The following is a 23,370-nucleotide window of genomic DNA, read 5'->3' on the forward strand; positions in this document are numbered from 1 at the left end:
AGTATATATAAACACACACACACGACTATAGCTAACACAAACGGTAAAATAAAGACAGCATCACTTTATATTACCGTGCCAATCTCAGCATTATCTGTAGCCATTTCGTACATAATAAATTATTTCTGCTATTATTATACCTATAATGATGGCGGTTTAAAGACTCTTCAACTGTTTCTAATATTCTCACAAGAAAGGTTGTCTTTTCTCTAAAAAGATAATAATAACTATGTCAGCGGCTCTGTAGTTTTCAGGTCAGTTTAAGTAGTCACCGATGATTAACAGAAAATGATTGGAGTGATACTTCAATGACCGTGCACCATCGTCCTAATAGTCTGAAAATTCCGTATTAAGTCTTCCATTTACTAACTCTCCTGAGACTCTACTGTCACAAGATACAATCTGTAATCCCTAGTTATTGACTCTGCCGCCGGTAACATTTACAGAGGACACGCAACCCATTCAAAACTCTCCCACTGATGGATGCTCCACCATTTCTCTGATAAATTGACACTCCCAGACAACCCGCTGTCACAACATGGCAGCTTCCTTGCCCGAGCATCACACCACAGCAGCTGATGAGTCAGGAATCGTGTACGAGATGGGAGCGAACCCATACTCCTGACGGGGTAAAAACATAAGAACATAAGAATGGAGGAAACTGCAGCGGGCCTATTGACCCATTCTGGGCAGTCCCGTTTATACCCAACCCCTATTGCTCATATAAGCATCCAACCTATGTTTGAAGCTATCCAGCGTATTTGAGTTAATAATGATATTTGGTAACTTGTTGTTCCATTCATCCACTACTCTGTTTCCAAACCAGTGTTTACCTACTTCACGCCGAAATCTAAATTTGTCTAATTTAAAACCATTGTTACGAGTTCGCTCCTGGTTGGATAATTTGAGTACCTTTGTAATGTCCCCTTTGTTTAACCCTGACTTCCATTTATACACCTCTATCATGTCGCCCCTCACTTTACGTCTCTCGAGGGAGTGCAAATTAAGATGCTTTAACCTGTCTCTGTATTCAAGGTTCCTAATGCCCGGGATTATTCTTGTCATTCTCCTCTAGGTTCTTTCCAATAATTCTATATCCATTCTGTAATACGGTGACCAGAACTGAACTGCATAATCCAGGTGAGGTCTCACAAGCGCTAGGTATAATTTTAAGATGACCTCGCTAGTCTTGTAACTAACACTCCTTTGTCTGAACCCAAGTACTTTATTAGCCTTGTTACAAGCAATACAACACGGAACGTATATATAAACTGGAAACAGTATCTTCCCCCCTCGTGTTATATTCCAAAGAAACATGTAAATACATAATACATATAAGAACATAAGAACATAAGAAAATAAGGAGTCTGCAATAGGCCGGTTGGCCTGTGCATGGCAGCTCCTGTCGAGAGTTACTACCACTCTCTATCATCCATGAATCTATCTAGCCTCCTTTTGAAACTTTCCAGAGTTCCCGCACTTACTACAAAGTTGCTAAGCTTGTTCCACTCGTCCACCACCCTATTTGTGGACCAGTTTCTTCCGATCTCCCTCCTAAACCTAAACTTATCCAACTTGAATCCGTTACTCCGAGTCCTATCCTGCTCGGATATTATAAGAACTTTATCTATATCCCCTTTATTGATTCCTTTCACCCACTTAAATACTTCTATCATATCTCCCCGCACTCTTCGTCTTTCTAGGGAATGCAAGTTAAGTTTCTTTAACCTATCCTGATATGGAAGGTTTCTATGTCCCGGAATCATTTTTGTCATTCTTCGCTGCACCGACTCTAGTGAATTTATATCCATTCTATAATAGGGGCACCAGAACTGAACCGCATAATCGAGGTGCGGCCTAACTAGCGCAAGATATAGTTGCAATAAGACCTCTGCACTCTTGTTACTTACACTTCTGTTTGCCTTATTTCGAACATTAACGCACTGTTTTCTAGGCCGTAGGTCCGGGCTTACAAGTACCCCTAGGTCTCTTTCACAAGTCGACTTCTCTAGGCTGATGTTGTTAAGGCTGTATACATTATAAGTATTTGTTCTTCCAATATTAACTACGCTGCACTTGCTGGTGTTGAATTTCATTTGCCATTTTTCAGACCACCCCTGCAGTTTATTTAGATCCTCCTGTAATGCATTTACATCCTGCCCTGAATTAATTTGCCGCCCTATTTTGGTGTCATCCGCAAACTTGCTTATGTCACTGCTGATCCCAGTATCTAAATCGTTTATGTAGATTATGAACAAGAGTGGGCCTAGTACTGACCCCTGGGGAACCCCACTGTTTGCACGGCCCCATTCAGATTTAACACCATCTACGCTGACCCCCTGCGTTCTATCGGTGAGCCATGATTTTATCCAATTTAAAACTTTCCCCTCGATACCATGAGCCTTAATTTTTCTCAGAAGCCTCTGATGCGGTACTCTGTCAAATGCTTTGCTAAAGTCTAAGTAAATAACATCGTAATTTTCGTCATTATCTACTACCTCTGAGACTTTCCTAAAAAACGTTAGCAGATTTGTTAGACAAGATTTTCCCTTTGTAAACCCATGTTGAGAGTCGTAGATTAATTTGCTTTTCTCTAGATGCGATCGGATGCTATCTGCTATAATTGATTCAAGAAATTTCCCCACTACTGACGTCAAACTGATCGGCCGGTAATTTGACGCTGATGCTCTGTCTCCCTTTTTGAATATGGGTACTACATTTGCCTGTTTCCACAACTCTGACACAACTCCAGTGTCTAATGATTTTGTAAATAAGTTTACGAGGGGTCCGCTAATCTGTTCCCTACACTCTTTTAAGACTCGAGGAAAAATTTCATCCGGCCCTGGGGATTTTGTATTCTTTAGTTTATTTATCTTCTTAAGAACATCCTCTTTTCTGATAGTGATATTCTTTAATTTCTCTTCTTCCTTTCCCTTAAATATCAGTTCCACCTCCGGAATTTCATCGCAAATTTCTTCTGTGAAAACTGATAAGAAGTAGCTGTTCAATGCTTTGCTTATTTCTTCACTGCCATTTATCAATTCTCCCCTCCCTGACTTTAAAGGCCCAACTTTGTCCTTGACCTTTGTCCTATATACCTGGAAAAATCCTTGGGATTCGCCTTGGATTCTCTTGCTATTTTGATTTCATAGTCTCTCTTTGCTTTCCTTACATTTTTCTTAACATTCCTAGATAGTTCATTATACCTGTTTCTGAGCTGCTCCTCCCCTCCCTTTAATTTCTTATATATTCCTTTCTTTATTCCTATGTCATGTTTAAGTTTTCTGGTCATCCACCTTGGCTCATTCTTATTTGACCTAATTTTTCTGTGTGGTATATTTTGTTCTTGTGCTTTATGTAGTATACTAGTGAATATATTATAGTCATAAAGTCATATAAAGCTCAATTTCTTACCTGAGGTACAAATATATAGAGGTGAAATACATGTTTCTTACCTTTGTGAACCAAGCAGGTGAAACGTCGTATTAATGAGAACAAAGTAAACAAAGTCTCAGTTCTTACCGTTCCATGCCATGCATCAGAAACCTACCTTGCTGTTATTTTTTTTTTATCTAAGGACAAAGTTACGGACACGCGCATGGAACCTACACTAGTGACCTCTGGCAGTGAGAACATTTTTAGCTGCAATAAGGGTAATTTACCGCCTGTGAATATCTAAAGTACTATCTTATTTTATTTTAATTTTGATTTTTAAACTTATTAAACTTCTCATTTAATTTATATTATATAATAGGTGTTACCGCCCGCACTGTGTGAGCAGTAATGGTGGAATTCAGGATAACATATGTGAGTGTTATGATAACGGCAATACGGAAAAAATAGTTGATATGAACACTGAATTAACTAGTTAAGTTGAAGGAGTCAGTGTTGATGGTAGCAGTTCTGATGAAACAGCACGCAAGTTGTGTCTACAGAAAGGGGACGCAAATTATTGTGATAAGAGTGGTGAGGGCAATTATGGGAAAGTGATAAGTGTAATGAGAGGCGATAGTAAGCCAGCCCGCGTCATAATGAGGAGCAAGTCGTGTATATGTTGAATTGGCTCTACTGTATGGTCACCTGGGCCGCTGGACGATAACATAACTGATCTCTCTAGTCTAAACACAGCAGAGGCTTCCTACTCCATCTGTCCTAGGTGGGCCAGTTCAGGACAAACTCTCGAACTATGAACACTACGAGTATCACTTACAGACTAGTTATAGGACCCATTATACGTAAGTCTATTCTCATACGAGGCTTTATTGTTCTAAACTGTTATGTATTGGGAGATACTATGCATACGTCTTTGTAATTCTCAGATAAGTGTGTAGTAAATGCTGTTACAGTTGTAATGGTATGTACAAACTGGACATATATATTAGTACATATTCACCCCTGAGGATGTGAATTACACGAAAGCACTTGGGAACTTCGAGTTTTCTTGTTTCCGTGTGGTTATCAACATATACTTGGATCACGCGCACCTACAGTGATATACTTGCACATATATATATATATATATATATATATATATATATATATATATATATATATATATATATATATATATATATATATATATATATATATATATATATATATATATATATACATATATATATACATATATATATATATATATATATATATATATACATATATATATATACATATATATATATATATATATATATATATATATATATATATATATATATATATATATATATATAACAGCATACTAAATTACCTCACAAATAACTAACAAATATAACAACAAAATGGCATCAAAAGTACACTGAGACTCTACCACAACGAAATAGGCCCTATAATCTTCTCTATAATGGCGAAATAAAATTAACATACGACTGTTTCAGGATCTAAACGCCAGGCTCTATTGATCGTGTTGAACCGCAGTAACCAAGCCCTCTTATCACGGGTTCCCAGGGCGGCGTTTAAATGTACTCGGGACGGTGTGAATATACGAGATTACGATATGCGAAGAATCTCACATCATACTGCAAATTTATTGGCTGGAAGAGGTCTCGTGCGTGATGGGATATTTGAGAGAGAGAGAAAGAATATGTAAGTATATATAAATGTACGTATATCAAACTCAGAGAGAGAGAGAGAGAGAGTGCGCCAAGAACGTCTTTGTTCCTCTGACATACCCTTTAAAATTTACTTAAAATACGACCCGACACATTAGTTTACATTAGTGAAGAAAACGAGTAAAAACTCTACAAAACTTACTAATTACATCAACTAAAACAAGAAAATTAATCCATGCTCACTTAACCTAACCAAACTTCCAATATTCTCCAAACAGTTATAATAAAATAATAACCTAACCTAAACTAAACTAACCTAACCGTATCTAACCTAACCAACCCTACCTTGAAATATTCCCTAAACATTACATCACCCTCCCCCCAAAATAGGACACAATTAGAATTACTTGTCATCAATACATTATCTGAACATAACGACAAATGTTTCATTAATGTATTCAGAGCCGAGTTTCGCCTTTTATACAATTTAACTACACATTATTTAAGGCTGAAATATGAGAATAGTAATGTTCATTTTAATGAATAGATTTCTAGTTCTCTGAAAAATTGATTGGTTGGCTGTGATTCGGACCCACCAATCAGTTAGGTTAAGTTAGTAACCTTCTTAAATTTACGTATCTTCAACAAATATAAGTTATATCTACGATTTTAAGTAACTTCCATAAATTCAAGTAACCTTTATTTAAGTGACTTCCATACTTAAAAGTAGAATTTATGTATTTTTTCTCATCTTTATCAAAAAATATCTCTGAAATATTCACATAACAAAGTAAAATCAGTAGGGAAACCGAAAAAAGACAGTTAATTAATTGTAAATCCCGAAAAATAAAATAAACCTAAATTCATCATGAAATCCGGGAAAATTAATACAAAACCTCGCAAAATCAGCAGATTATACCAGAAAAACAAGAGAAATAACGAAAATTAGTGTAAATATCCGGAATGTAACAGAAAATTCTGGAAAATCATGACAAAATCCGGAACTCAGAAGAAATCCCCCCAAATCACCAGAAAAACTCAAGATAATCAGTAAAAACTTAAAACCGAAAATTAGCAGAGAAACAAGGGATAGAAACATGAACCTCGAAATTTCAGAATAAAATCCCCGTAAAGTCCAAGAATTCCACAGAAGTTCAACGCTGATTGATTTCAAACACTATGTTAAGCGCAAGCGATTTACCAACTGCATTTTAATCAATATGGTAATTAAGGCGAATTACATCACAAACAACGTAGTTCGGCCGGAAAATGTGTGTGGGAGAGAGAGAGAGAGAGAGAGAGAGAGAGAGAGAGAGAGTGCGAGCGTGTAAATCAGTAGTCGCATTAGATTGCTTATCCTCAAGTCTATTAGCAGTGATGTGTTTAGTGGTCGGTGGGGAAGACAGGGTGTGAGGGGGCATACACTCAAGCCAAGAGTACGTGCACTCAACTGAAGAAGACATACACTCACGAAAACATGCCCTTAACCCAAGACAACATACCCTTAACCCAAGACAACATATCCTTAACCCAAGACAACATACCCTTAACCCAAGACAACATACCCTTAACCCAAGACAACATATAACATAAGAACATAAGGAGTCTGCAATAGGCCGGTTGGCCTGTGCATGGCAGCTCCTGTCGAGAGTTACTACCACTCTCTATCATCCATAAATCTATCTAGCCTCCCTTTAAAACTTTCCAGCGTTCCAGCACCTACTACAAAGTTGCTAAGCCTGTTCCACTCGTCCACCACCCTATTTGTGAACCAGTTCCTTCCTATCTCCTTCGTAAACCTAAACTTATCTAACTTAAATCCGTTGCTACGAGTCATATCCTGCTCGGATATTATAAGAACTTCTTTATCTGTATATCCTTTATTGATTCCTTTCACCCACTAAAATATTTCATTTCATATCTCCCAGCACTCTTCGTCTTTCTAGGAATGCAAGCTTAGTTACTTTAACCTATCTTATATGGTTTTAAATCCCGGAATCATTTTCGTCATTCTCCGCTGCATCGACTCCAGTGAATTGATATCCATTCTATAATATGTGGGCAATTCGGTGAACTGAACCGGCATAATCGGGAGGGTGGCCCCGACTAGCGCAAAATATAGTTGCAATAAGACCTCTGCACTCTTGTTACTTACACTTCTAGATATAAAACCCAATACTCTGTTTGCCTTATTTCGAACATTAACGCACTGCTTTCTAGGCCGTAGGTCCGGGCTTACAAGTACCCCTAGGTCTCTTTCACAAGTCGACTTCTCTAGGTTGATGTTGTTAAGGCTGTATACATTGACAGTATTTGTTCTTCCAATATTAAGTACGCTGCACTTGCTGGTGTTGAATTTCATTTGCCATTTTTCAGACCACCCCTGCAGTTTATTTAGATCCTCCTGTAATGCATTTGCATCCTGCCCTGAATTAATCTGCCGCCCTATTTTGGTGTCATCCACAAACTTGCTTATGTCACTGCTGATCCCAGTATCTAGATCGTTTATGTAGATTATGAACAAGAGTGGGCCTAGTACTGACCCCTGGGGAACCCCACTGGTTACACGGCCCCACTCAGATTTAACACCATCTACGCTGACCCTCTTCGTTCTATCGGTGAGCCATGATTTTATCCAATTTAAAACTTTCCCTGATACTATGAGCCTTAACTTTCTCAGAAGCTTCCCATGCGGTACTCTGTCTAATGCTTTGCTAAAGTCTAAGTAAATAACATCGTAATTTTTGTCATTATCTATTACCGCGAAGACTTTCCTAAAAAACGTCAGTAGATTTGTTAGACAAGATTTTCCCTTTGTAAACCTATGTTGAGAGTCGTAGATTAATTTGCTTTTTCTCTAAATGCGAGACAACCTAAGACAACATACCCTTAACCCAAGACAACATACCCCTTTTTTAGGTTAAGGTGGGGAAAGGATGGAAGGCATGCTGGGGCTCAAGGCACAGCCAGACATGAGGGATGGAGAAGTCACAACATATAGTCGTGGGGGGAAAGGTTGGAAAAGAAGTTTAGTGAGTTAAACAGAGGGGGACGACACCCCTTGTTTTACATATTACAGAGTTTGTTGGCTAACTAAGCTAACCTAGGATTTAGGATGAGGTTGCACAATGGTTATTTTAGTAGACAATGACTAGATTGATTTTACAATTACAAGTTTATTAACATCTTATACTGTATTACGTTATGGACTCACTTGATTGTGACTTGTTAAATGTGAATTTATATCATCTAAGTTTTAATCTAAGGTGGATCACTGTGGCGGACATAGATGGGTCGCGGGTTGGGTTGTTGTAGTGCGGGCAGACTCCGGGGCCACCAGGCGTGGGGTCTCCCTCCGTTGATGTCTTCCCCGCGTAGGTGGTCTGGGCTGTGAGGGTCGTCCAGGAGCTTGTCCCAAACCTTCTTCCCTAGGCGATGGAACCTGACGTTGAGGGCCTCTGTTTTATTTCTTAGGTGGATGGTTTCCACTGTCTCCTGGTAGGGTGGCGCTTGGCCACTGGCTGACCTCAAACACTTGTTTTGGAAGCTCTGTAGTTGTTGTAGTCTAGTCTTCCCGAGTGTGACGAGTGGTATAGATGGGTACTCCAACACAGGCCTCACCAGTGCCTTGTACAGGTGAACTTGTATCTTCTCAGGCATCAGTTTAAAACGTTTTAATTTGGCTGCGGCGACTTTGGCTTTATTTAGTCTGTCCTTCACGTGGGAAATGATGCCCGTCCGAGAGATGATGAGGCCGAGCAGCCTGCCTTGTTTAGAGTACTCAATCTCTTCGTCATCGATCATCAATGGCGCCGGCTTGAATTTGGCTATGGGTATGACCTCGAATTTCGTTTTGTTTGTTTTTATTTTCCATTTATTTTCATACTCCGAGATACCCTCTATTGCCCGAGCAGTGAGTCGCGCCATCCTTGCTGTGGACCTTCCTGGGCAGGTGACGATCTGTGTTACATCGTCGGCATACATGACGTACTCGCTGCCGACGATTGGGGGTGGCAGGTCAGCCGTGTAGAGTGTGTAAAGGGTTGGTGAGAGACAAGAGCCCTGAGGCACGCCGCTCGATAGTGAGAATTCTTCTCCAAAATGTTCTTGCATCTTGATTTTGGCTCTGCGGTCCGTAATGAAGTTGCACAGCAGGCGCGTCAGATTTTCGGGTAGCCCCAGTTGTATGATCTTATACTGCAGCCCCGCGTGCCAAACTTTGTCAAACGCCTTGCTGACGTCCCTCAGTACTATATTGCACTGCAGGCGGCCAGTCATGGCAGTGGCGATCTGCTCGTAGGCCTGAGCTATGGCGGTGGATGTGCCTTTGTACTGGCGGAAGCCGAACTGGCGGGGATTATGCACGTCTTCATCCTCCAGATACATCCGCAATCACTTGTTGACTATTTTTTCGAGGATTTTGGCAGACAACATACCCTTAACCCAAGACAACATACCCTTAACCGGACAACATATCTTTAACCCATGACAACATACACTTAACCCAACACAACATACCCTTAACCCAAGACAACATACCCTTAACCCAAGACAACATATCTTTAACCCATGACAACATACACTTAACCCAAGACAACATACCCTTAACCCAAGACAACATACCCTTAACCCAAGACAACATATCTTTAACCCATGACAACATACACTTAACCCAAGACAACATACCCTTAACCCAAGACAACATACCCTTAACCCAAGACAACATACCTTTAACCCAAGACAACATACCTTTAACTCAAGGCAACATACCTTTAACCCAAGACAACATACCTTTAACCCAAGACAACATACCTTTAACTCAAGACAACATTCACTTAACCCAGGGCAACATACCCATAACCCAAGACAACATACCCTTAACCGAAGACAACATATCTTTAACCCATGACAACATACACTTAACCCAAGGCAACATACCCTTAACCCAAGACAACATACCCTTAACTCAAGACAACATATCTTTAACCCATGACAGCATACACTTAACCCAAGACAACATAAACCTTAACCCAAGACAACATACCCTTAACCCAAGACAAACATATCTTTAACCCATGACAATACACTTAACCAAGACAACATACCCTTAACCCAAGACAACATACCCTTAACCCAAGACAACATACCTTTATCCCAAGACAACATACACTTAACCCAAGGCAAATATAACCCTTAACCCAAGACAACATACTTTTCACTCAAGACAATATACCTTTAACTCAAGACAACATACACTCAACCCAAGGCAACATACCCCTTAACCCAAGACAACATACCCTTAACCCAAGACAACATACCTTTAACCCAAGACAACATACCTTTAACTCAAGACAACATACCTTTAACCCAAGACAACATACCCTTAACCTAAGACAACATACCCTAACCCAAGACAACATACCTTTTAACCCAAGACAACATACCTTTAACTCAAGACAAACATACCTTTAACCCAAGACAAACATACCTTTAACCCAAGACAACATACCTTTAAATTCAAGACAACATACACTTAACCCAATGCAAATATCCCTTAACCCAAGACAACATACCTTTAACCCAAGACAACATACCTTTAACCCAAGACGAACATACCTTAGCCCAAGAACAACATACCTTTAACTCAAGCAACATACCTTTAACCCAAGACAACATACCCTTAACCCAAGACAACATACCTTAACCCAAGACAACATACCCTAACCCAAGACAACACAATACCTCTTAACCCAAGACAACATACCTTTAACCTAAGACAACATAACCTTAACCCAAGACAACATACCCTTAACCCAAGACAACATACCTTTAACCCAAGACAACATACCTTAACCCAAGACAACATACCTTAACTAACCCAAGACAACATACCTTTAGCCCAAGACAACTCAACCCCCCAAAAAAAAAGAAACACATAACAGGAATAAACAAGAAACGCGTCATTGTGAATGTTCATTTTATTTACAATGTTTTCATAGGACATTTTCCCCTCGACTGGTATAAAAGGAAAGGCTTCAGTAGTGTTGCCGGGGAGGGAGGGAGGGGCATGATGGGTGTAGAGGGAGCTTACCAGGATTGGGACCTGATCCTGTTGGGAACATCACCACCAAATCCCACACTTCTGGAATGTAAGTGAGACGATCTCTCTCTCTCTCTCTCTCTCTCTCTCTCTCTCTCTCTCTCTCTCTCTCTATCTCTCTCTCCTTTTTTTCTGGCCAATGTTTAATTACAAAATAAAAAAAATGACATTAAAGCCCTTAAGCCTCAGGCCACTTTCCCTGACCCTCGGAGTGGAAGTAGAAATACAGGGATACCTCTCTCTCTCTCTCTCTCTCTCTCTTCTCTCTCAAGCCATAGTCTATGTTGTAGTATTTCCCAGAACACGTCGCCACTCTCCATATTTTTCCTATTTCCCTTTGATGTTTATTACCGAGGGTGTTTTTTTTTTCCCTTTTAAATTATAATTGGTCGGGAGTGAAGAGCCTGTTCTTTGTTAGAATTCTCATTGGTCGATAGCAAAGGGTCTGTCCTTTATCTGAATTCTCATTGGTCGGGAGACAGGTTAAACCCGATCTTACCTCTCATCTTTCTTGCCTGCACCTAACTAATTTCTTTGTCTACCTCTGTCACTCTGTTTCACCTCCCCTTTTCTCGTATTCTTATTTATTTGAGTGTACAGTATATGTTATGGTTTTTTGCGAAATTGGTTATTTTGCAAAATTACCGGCATGTATATTGGTAATTTTGCGAAATAACCTTCAAACAGGCTAACCAAAGTTAACTGTGTATCAATCTACACGAGCTATCCTAACCTAACCTTATATAGTTTAGATTGTTTGTTTGTAATTTATTTGGCAAAATTACCAATATGCGTGTCGGTAATTTTGCAAAATAACCAATTTCGCAAAAAAAAAAAAAAAAAATAAAAATGTGAAGTTAAACTTTTCCCCTTGAGGAAAATTGAGAGACGGTTTAACTGGATCTCTTACGCTCGCTATGAGAGAGAGAGAGAGAGAGAGAGATAACACAGTTGAGACTTAAACGTAAATTCAACAGTATCTTTCTCTTCAATCATGGCCAATAAAGTAAAAATAAAAAATAAAAAATAAAAAATGTACATAATTCCAAAAATCAGGCATAAATGAGGATATCTAAATAAAATAAATAAACACAATTCAAGACATAAACCAAATTCTCAATAAACTTAATTTTTTTAAGAAAATCCAAAAATTCTGCCTATAAAAGTTTGGTTCATGTTTTTATCAATGAACAACAATACTAGTGGAGCGGACCAAAGTTCTCTCTGATAAAGGAAGAGTCAGCATATCTGAACAATTGTCCGGGAGTTTTGTCCAGGAAGCCGGGTGTTTCGTCCGGGTAGCCGGGTGTGTTTTCCAGACAGCCGGGTGTTGTGTCTAGATAGCCGGGTGTGTTGTCCAGACAGCCGGGAGTGTTGTCCAAACAGCCGGGTGTGTTGTCCAGACAGCCGGGTGTTGTGTCCAGACGGACGGTTTTGTGATCAGATAGCCGGGTGTTGTGTTTAGACAGCCGGTGTTGTGAACAGACAGCCAAGTGTTGTGTACAGACAGCCGGGTGTTGTGTTTAGACAGCCGGTGTTGTGTACAGATAGCCGGGTGTTGTGTTTAGACAGCCGGTGTTGTGTACAGATAGCCGGGTGTTGTGTTTAGACAGCCGGTGTTGTGTACAGATAGCCGGGTGTTGTGTTTAGACAGCCGGGTGTTGTGTACAGACAGCCGGGTGTTGTGTACAGACAGCCGGGTGTTGTGTACAGACAGCCGGGTGTTGTGTTTAGACAGCTGGTGTTGTGTATTAAGGGAAACATTTTTATGAAATTGCATCTGGATTCTAGATTAGCAATATTTTCCCTTACCCAGACCGAGTGCATTCCGTCACTTATCATGAAAATTTTCCCTTTTCTAGCTTATTTTTTTACACAAACTGGATTGAAAAAAAGTACCCAAGGTCTAGTCTCACTGCAGTTTTGTCGCCATTTTTCAAAGTTAATTTAGTTTTTTAGCGTAAAAGAAGCCAGTTAGATCCGTTCTTACTTATATTACCCTTTGAGTAACATAATTTAACTCTTTGACGACTCTGATTTAACCTTCCCGTCCTCAAAGGGTTAGGTGAGAAATTTGCCTTACAAACGCTTGAGAATCCGCACCAAGAGGTCTAGCTTAGTGAGTCTGACGTTGGACTTGTCTGTGCCTGCCTTGGGTAATGTTACAAATTATTATCTATATATCTTGTGCACATAAAAATCCTTATGGTATATCAGTCACAATTTAAACATTAAAAAAAGCAAGATATTAAAAAAAAGAAAAACACGACGATTATTCCTGTCATTTAGTCTCTTAGGAAAGAATAAATTGATCAGACTCTAAGGTATAAGTCATCAGATGCTGTCCATCCAACTTATAATCTGTAATTCAAAGTCCAACTCCTATTTGACGGGGTGGATGTTGCACGCTAATATGTCATCACATAACACTAAATCATTTATAAAACGTAAATTAAAAATTCCAGCAGGATTTTGTAAAGCTCCCATTTAACTGTCATGGTGGGAATTAGGCGGCCTGTTGTCAGGCTGTATTGTCAGGTTGATGTGTCAGGCAGTATTGTCATGCTCCCTTGTCAGGCTACGTTGTCAGGGTTTTATCAGGCTCCTTTGCCTGGCTGTATTCTCGAGCAGTGTTGCCAGGCTCCTTTGTCAGGCTGCGTTGTCAGGCAGCGTCAGGCGTTAAGGATTTAAATCGCCTGGTGACAGTTACTGGCTGTCAGTTTTGGTGGCTCAATTTATCAAGCTCGGAGTATCAAAGAAACTTGCAATATATATTTTTTTGTCCAGTTTGCCTCAGATTCAGAAATAAATTCATAAATAAATTTTATATATTTTTTTCAATATAAGTTCAATTAACAAAATAGATAAAAAAAAGTTTACTCCGAAATTTTAGTGCGAGTTGAAGTTCAGGATTTTACATTACACATAAAAAAATCACTCCTTATAGTTTTAGTGTGTACCTCAACCCAGAAATGATCGAAAATATTAAAACATATTTATCTCAGGTCACAAATAATTATGTTACATATATCCCATCATTAAAACCACACATGGTCATTAAGTATATATTTTTTCCAGATACTAACGTTCATTTTGCCATATTCGCTCAGTTTATAGCAAAATATAAATAACGACTAAAGCGAATATTCACAATCATTTAAGACGAATAAAAGGAAAAAACATATTGAGGGTGAGGTCTCCGTGGGCTCATTACTCGCACATCGTCACTCCAGGGGAAAATAAACTAAAAAAAATCCTAAACTTTCCCTAATTACACGAGATACTGAGCCGAAAGTGTTCAAACTTTGGCACAGGGAGGGGAAAAACAAGTAAAATTACCTATGGATTAAACAAAGACTGAAGCATAGAAACTAGGTGGTGAGAGAGTCTTACACAGGCACAGTAAAAGTGAGTCAGTGGTATGGTGAGGCTCGTGATGGAAGACTCTCAGAACCCCAGACAAAGGTAAGAGTCTCAGCTTTAAAGGCCAGTGTAATATCTACTCTGGTTGAGACATTAACCATTATCACAATTGGATCAAAGAAAACGTATGTTCTAAAACAACTCATTCCTTTACAAATCTCAAAGGAATTTCAGGATAATTTTGCTTCGTTTATCATACAGCAACATAAGACAAAACTCAAGTCCTAATTGGCTGAAGTTTCTACGTTATAATATTATGCGGTACTATGGTGGACAAAAGTCCCTTCCCTCAGCCCTAAATTTCTTTCCCCTTTTGTTCCCCATCCCCCGGAATACGCACTACACGGTGAGCCATCTGTTGGACGATTTCAGCACTTCCCTCAGTTGCTTCGTTATTCGAACCTCAGATATTTAGTCACATTGTGGCTGGCTGAGGAAAAGAACTTTTGTCCACCATAGTACATGAAAAGACTTTAAAACAATTTCTACATATTTTCTCAGATTTTTTTTTTGGGTGTTGTGTAGTTTAAGTGACAATGGTTAATTCTCTTATATTTATTTACGGGAATATATAATCCAGAAGGAAAAAAAAATATTCAACCCACGAACCTCTGAGAAACCGAACTGAGAATCGTATGAGAGAGTGTGGGATTTACCATCTCTGTTGACACACCTTCTGCTCAATATCCCGGAGAGGGGGTCACACACACTCACCAGGTAATATTTTATCAGGTAAATAAATGCATAAGTAAACACACACACACACAGAGTAATGCAGTATGTGGATAACGTGTAGCACCCCAGCACAGGATGAAATAAGTTATGAGTTTGTGCAGGATACATGTTTGGAATATTACCCGCGTACGGGAGAATCATTCATAAATATACGTCGATATATTTAGCTCAATATTTCATGCTTACAATCTTAGTTAATGATATAAAAAAATCCATAGATAAATAATAGAGGCATAATATGGCTATGAAGACGTTTGATATATATAGATATATATATAAAGTAAAAAACGGAAATACATGAAAGAGAGAGAGAGAGAGAGAGAGAGAGAGAGTATACGTGTGTGTGTTCGGGGTAAAAAAGCATAGGAGAACCTGATATAATCGTAAGCTGTCTAGGCAGTGGAAACGAGGACTCCAAAAGCCATTACCACGATTGCAAACAGAAACTCTCTGACGTGTTCCTATACTGTTGATGGTGGACCAAAAAACACGAATTCGAGTGACCCAAATATCTGATCTCTCTAAAACCCTTGTATTGCTGACAGGTCTCCCCCCAAAACCACCTGAACATTATTTGCTTCAGTTTTCATCCTAGAAAGGAGTTTTGGATGTCATATGAAAGCTCTTGGCAAGATAAATGACTTATATAACTGAACCACTTGGGCCAAAACTACGTAATCTTCAGAATTCATTTAAAGTCATTTTAAGCTAGTTCCAGGTCTCACTGATCCTTATGTGAGCTCGTCTCTACGAATATCATAGAGTGTAACTGCTTCTATCACTCTCAGTTCAGTATTTGGCCAGACAGCTGCAGCCGACGACACTGAAGCTGGGAGGGGATCACTGCCAAGGGGGTGGAAGGGGAGGAGGTGTTTGCCGAGCTGAGTGCGTTGACTGTAGCCCACCCACTCTGTTGACGTCGGGAAATTGGCTGTTTTTTTGCGTTTTTTTTTTCTTTGCAAGGGTGTGTTTGTCGAGTGCCGCATTAATGGCCACTCTTGTTGGCTCATGCGGGTTGTGTGTCGAGTTAATTCTTAACCTCAGAATGTGGGAGTTTGTGGAAAAATTGGTTTAAGTCATAAGTGAGCTAAATATTTACTGGGTTAGACGTCTCTCTCTCTCTCTCTCTCTCTCTCTCTCTCTCTCTCTCTCTCTCTCTCTCTCTCTCTCTCTCTCTCTCCACAGCCCTTACTTTGACGTCCCTCTACCTCTCCACCCCACCCCCCTACCACAATCACCGCCAACACCTTCCTCTCTGTTCCATCCCACCTTCTTCTCCACCATCCTCCTTTATTCGTCTACCACCACCAATACTAACATTACCTTCACTATCACCAACACTACCTCCACAATCACCAACACTACCTCCACCATCACCAACACTACCTGTCCACTGCTATTACACCCTAGCATGTATTTGAAAGTAATGACACCAGTTCCATGACATAACCACCTGTAGCTTTCTCTCTCGCAATCCTGCATGGGTTACTTTCGGATTAACGAGATTGACACTATACTGCATAATATCGTGAAGGCATTTAGAGAAGTAATAATATTAAAGTAAATGATATTCACTTCTAAACATTGAGATGAAGGAAAAATTACACCACCCCTTGTTGGATGTCACATTGTCTCACAATATATGATCGAGTTGGGATTTACCTGAGATGCCTGAGGATTATGGGTAACTGTAATCTGAGGGGAGTGTACACCGCCTCCGGCCTAATGACCCCACAATGTCTCATACTGATCTCACTTCCAGCCAGACGTAAACCGAGTATTGCACAAAATCCTGCTAGTGGGTATGAAGCCCATGTCACTAGACTTCCCCACTTGAGTCATACCTCTGTCACTCACACACTAGAGGGAGACCAGATGACCATGGCGGTCAGTAAGCAGTCGGAAAGCAGCAAAGCCTGTCCAGAATTGCGAGAGTGGTAGTAACTCTCGAGAGGAGCTGCCATGCACAGGCCAACCGGCCTATTGCAGACTCCATATTTTCTTATGTTCTTATGTTAACAATGCACCCCTGCCGGCTCATTCCTGTGGAGATTGACGCAGAGAAACCCGACAGAGAGAATGACGTAGTGTCGCTGCCAGCATGCCCTTTCGTCAACTGGCGTATGCCGGACGCAGAGATGACCCCAGCTGGGATCCTGTCATCATTCTTTCAGCCAGGCGGCCAGCCCGACGACACCATGTGGTGGATTGCTGGTACCACAGCCATCGGGTTAAAAGCAAATATCCAGGGACGACGGAGCCAACTCGGTGCCTCTCTTTGACCCAGGGGCCTTACTTTAATTGGTTGGGGAGGAAGGGGCTGACCTTAATTGTGTTGGTCCGAAGTCAACGTGTTGGCTACAGTCAGCGTTTGCAACATACAAAATACTGGTGAACGATAGCTGCTAGAAGCAAGGAGGAGGAGAAACGTGTGAAGTTGATGTCCCGGAGAAGTGACACATACTGTCCTGGAAAACCTCTGTCCCGTTGGTAGCTCTATTAAGGATCCGCCCCATAGGCACCTACCAACGTAGATGTGTCATGCCAAACCTGATGAAGTGAGGGAAGCGTGCAACAGTGAAACACAACAGTTCACGAAGGTGTTAGTACGGATGGGATGGTGGTCACTGTGGATCTGATTGATGCTGTGTGTCCTGATCGAAGTTGGAGAAGAAGATTCTTGTGGAATTGTTCAGAAGAGAAGGAAAGGATATCCTATGTCCTGTAGGATGGACATTCCCGTTGTACAAAATTGGCTAGCTGCCGCCCCACTATTGGAAAGCTCCCATCCCCCTTATGAGTTCTGAAACTAAGCCGCCCAATAAGCCTAAACCGCCACTATTGTGGAATGAGGCTATGCCGCCAAATTAGTACAACCACGAGGTACAATCGATATGTTTAATACGAGGAACTCTAGGCAGTTAGTACTTAGTGAATAATGTAGTCAAGAAACTCCACTTCTCCAGAAATGATTTGTTCACTCATAGTAGATGGAAGTTGAAATTTAGTAAACAGTAAGCAAGTGTCTGTGGGCGACCTGCCATCTGCAAATGTTAACTCTGTATCTCTGCCAGCTGCCAGATGTGCCATCATCAATTGTGAGATGAGAGACCAGCTAAAAAACAGAAAGTAAGATATTCCCACTCTACCTCCACCATCACCAACACTACTTCCACCAACTCTACCTTCACCATCACCAACACTACCTCCATCAACACTAACACTACCTCTGCCATCACCAACACTACCTCCATCAACACTAGCACTACCTCTGCCCTCACCAACACTACCTGCACAAAACCAGGATTCCCTCTTTCTTCCCATTCCCCCTCTTACTCCCCTCCACCTGAGCCTTAAAACTAACCCCATCTCGTACCTCCAACACCAAACTGCTCATGAAAAATTTTACACCAAAATCATGAAGATTCACCTTCCATAAAGTGTTCAGTTATGTCATGAATATTATTTCTCACGCGATTCTCCTTATGGTGGCTGACTCAGTTACGTCACATCAGTAAAAAGTTTCAAAATGTGTGGAGCCCTAATTTGCATATTATAAATTCATCGTAAAATGATGGAATTTTATAGCGTGGCTCGCGGGGGGGGGCCTTTTTTAATTGTTTTGTATTTTATAAATAATATTATATTACATTGCAGCAAGAGACAAATGCAGTTGTTATATTATTATTATTATTATTATTATTATTATTATTATTATTATTATTATTATTATTATTATTGTCATTATTATTGAGTAAGGTTGAGGAAAAAAAATAGGGAAAATTATGTTACGTAAAATTATATTAAGAATATATTGGGACAGGATAGAGTAGGTTCTGGTTAGGCTGGGTTAAGTTAGTTAGATTATGTTAAGAGATAGGTTAGGTTAGGATAGGTTGGGTTACGTTAAGTTACGTTGGAGTTATATAGAATAGATTAAATTAGGACCTGACTAGAATATGTTAATAATAGGTTAGGGATTATTTTGATCCAGTCTAGTCTAGTCTAGTCTAGGTTAGGTTAGGTTAGGTTAGGTTAGGTTAGTGTAGCTTTGGCTGAGTCTCCTGGACAGACTCAGGTGATTAGCGAATCTCGTGAATTTCCAATCAAGATCTGAACCACGAGACACACATTCGCTCTACACAGATATGGAAATATTATTCACTGCCCTCGCGAGCCAAGAATTTATACATGTATTCTGTATGCAAATTATACAAAGCTGGATTTAGTTAGTCATTTGTTAAGGGTAAACTGTGATTATTGAACGTGATGTGAAGTGAATGTAATTGTCGGTATTATAAAGGGAGTGATGTGTAGAGTTTTAATTAGACTTGAAGTACAGTATGTGTGTTCGACTCTTATTACTCTACCTCCTCCTCCTCCTTATTCATTCACACCCTGTCTTTCCCCTCCCTAACACTCTCGCCCCCTCCCTAACACACTCACGCCCTCCCTAACACACTCGCCCCCTCCCTAACACACTCACGCCCTCCCTAACACACTCGCCCCCTCCCTAACACACTCACGCCCTCCCTAACACACTCGCCCCCTCCCTAACACACTCACGCCCTCCCTAACACACTCGCCCCCTCCCTAACACACTCACGCCCTCTCTCTTATTCTCCCTCCCTTCCTTATTCTCTTGCCATCTCTCGCACCCACCACCAATGCTTACCCCTCCCTCCTTCACCATAGCTGTCCATCCCTCATATCTCCCCTCCTCCTACCCTACCTCCTTATCTCTCACCTTCCCCCCCCCCTCTTACTCTCACTCAAGGGGCCGCAGCGTACGTGAGGAGAATCGTAATAGAATTATCATGACATACAGCCAACTCTCCACTTTATGTTCGCGAGATTTGGAGGTTTGCGAATCTCCTCTAAAATTGTTCCTACAAAATACAATGATAAAAAGAGTCGTATTTTCAAGGTTTAACGTCCTTATTATCTTATTTATTCCTCATTATGGAGGCTTTCGTTCAATTTTCCCCCATTGTGTGTTTACCGTTCTATTAGCTATTAAAAAAGATTACATATGTAGTATTTAAGATGAATTTAAAACAGGCGTTTTTCATATACGGATTTGCTAGGTAAAATTTGCTATGTATAGTTTATTAAGTAAGGATTCATTGTCTAGGATATAGAGGCCATGTTACAGCATATATCCCTTAAGGATTCACTACACAAGATACATCTGCCATGTTACAGGATAGGTGGAACAATCCTGAGAATGGAAGAAAGTCGATAGGGAAGATACAAAATTTGACAAAGTTCGGCATAGATTTTTTTTCCTGAAGGAGGATCTAAACTCACCAAGGAACAAGTCATGGCAAGAACTGGACAAAAGATGGCGATATTTTTTATGCAGTTAATTTACTGGAAAATATGTAAATCATTCATAGGTAAGATGTATAGCCACATAATTATACATAATATCATATCAGCACCAGTACAAGTATCCCATCTAATAAGTACATACAGTATATACATATATTATAGGATTATACATTGATATACAGGCAACCAGGACACAAAGACATGATACAAATTCAAACACTATCTTGTCAATTAACACGTTAAAGCATTATCGGGAATTATCTTCATGGTATTCTTCCTATATACAATGTAATACCTGTACCGATATTACTGAACAATATTTTTCTGCTCGTATGAAGACAATATTCTTGTGCGACTGTCATATTATGTCTAGTTTTCTCACCATATGAAAATTACTGTACCTCTATTTTATACCAACACACATCATTGTGGTGTCACGTATAATGTCTTTTTCAGGCTCGCTGTTGGTAAAAATAAGTCAGATTTCACCAAACAAAAATGACTAAACAAGGAGTCTCCTCTCATTACAATATCATTGTCTAGGTCAGCCAAGTTTGCAGACTTGTCACGAACACGCTTTCCCTCACACGCTAATTATTCACAGATTCCCTGACTGCGCTCCCTTCCCCTCAAAGAAAAAATGCACAGCTCTTAACTTTATCAAGAATGATGTGATAATTTGTTCTATTCTTTAGGACGAATAAATTAACGTCAGTGGATTCTTGATAAAGCAGGAATATTTGGTAGCCTTACTCATTAAAGACCCATTAAATAAACTAAAATTGTCTATTACCATCATCATCTACCATCAACCCACATCAACGACGATCATCCCACATCATCATCATCTACTATGAAACCACATCATCTTCCATACACCCACATCATTTTCCATCAACTCATCATCTACTATAAACCTACTACTACTACTTTGCTGTCACCCAGAATCGAGTATGACGATCATCCAGCAATGATACAATGGTATGAATTATTAAGGATGTCACCTTCGTTGGTGAGCTCTGAGGTGACTAGAGAGGCCGATATGGGACGAGCAGGGTCGTCCACAGATGTTGCTCGTGTGGAGGGCTACATCTAGAGAATCTTTCCGGCGTTGGCGCTTGTCTGCCTCGGTATGCAGTCGGGCTGACTCGAAATTATTGACACCTTCTTGTGTGGTGCTCCTCAAAGCATTACGGTGTGGAGTAATCGTCTCCCAGGTGAAGGGGTCGATTTGGCACTTTTTCAGGATTGTCTCATACCTTTACAGTTGCCCACTAGCGTTACGTTTACTATTCGTAAGGTGACTGTAAAGTAGCTACTTTAGCAGTCTACTGTCTTCCATGCGTGTAACAAGGCCAGTCCAACGTAGATGCTCATGAATAATGGTAGACTCGATGCTCCTACAATTGGTGTCAGTTAGAATACTGTTCTCTTGTCTTCCCAGCGAACTCTGAGGATGGAACGTAGACTACGTTGTTCAAAGAGCCCTGAGGTGCCTCCTGTATGTGACCCATGTCTCGCTGCCATATAGCAGGGTGGGGACAACCAATGATCGATATACGTGTAACTTTGTAGATAATTTCAGCTCTCTACAGCTGAAAACACGGGTACGGAGTCTACAGAAAGGCTTGAGATGCACATCTGATCCGATGTTGAATCTCTTCATCGATGTCCACGGTGGTGGACAGGTGGGAGCCGAGATACTGAAAGCGGATAACATTAGAGAGGGTAGTACTGTTAAGTTAGGTGGATGGTGGGGGTGTGGTTGAACCAGGGGCAGGTTGAAAAAGAATCTGAAGCTTACGTACATTCACCTCAAGGCCGAAGTGTGCATACGCATCTGCGTTGGTGTTCAGGATCTCCTGTAGGTGGCGTTCAGTGTGAGCGACAAGGATGGGGTCGTCTGCATATTGAAGTTCTGTAATAGAAGCTGCCGACACCATTGTGTAGGACACTGCCGTTCATGCCATCGTAGAGTTGCCTCACAATGGCGATGAATTTTGGTGGGCAGCCAAAACGGATGAGGGTCCGCCAGAGGGCTTCCCTTTTGACCGAGTCGAAGGCCTTGGTTAGGTCGATGAAGGCCATGTACAGGTCACGAAACTGTTCTCCGCACTTTTCCTGTATCTGGCGAGCAGCAAAGATCATGTCAGGAAGAAGTCTGTTTAGTAGGACTCGGGCGATAATCTTGCCAGCTACGGACAGCAGTGTGATCTCGTGGTAGTTGCCACAGTCTAACAGATCTCTCTTTTTCTTATAAATGTGGAAGATGGAGGCATCTTTAAGAGCTTGGGTGATTTCCTCCTTTTCCCATATATTCTCCAGGAGAGAGTGGAGACGGTTGGTAAGCAGAGGTCCTCCTGCTTTATACACTTCGGCTGGGATTCCATCAGGCCCTGAGGCTTTGTTATTTTTCATCGGTTTGATGGCAGTAGCTACCTCATCCAGGGATGGAAGATAGTTAAGGTGGGTCAACTCTGGATGCTGAGGGATCTGCTCGTTAGTCAGGACATCCACATCGGTGTTTCGGTTGAGCAGCAAATGGCAGTGCTCTTTTCAGGGCAGGATGCCTTCTTCATCTTTAATTAGGGAGTTACCGTCGGATGAGCGGTCGGTGGTTTCGCCATGAGTGACAAGCACATAAAATGTTTTAGTGGAATTGAAAAATTCGCGTATCTTGTGTTGATCTGCAAGTTTTTTGTGTTCATATGCTTTATTTTAAACCAG

The sequence above is a fragment of the Homarus americanus genome, unplaced genomic scaffold, assembly GCF_018991925.1.
Source record: "Homarus americanus isolate GMGI-L3 unplaced genomic scaffold, GMGI_Hamer_2.0 scaffold49198, whole genome shotgun sequence".
Taxonomy (NCBI): Eukaryota; Metazoa; Arthropoda; class Malacostraca; order Decapoda; family Nephropidae; genus Homarus; species Homarus americanus.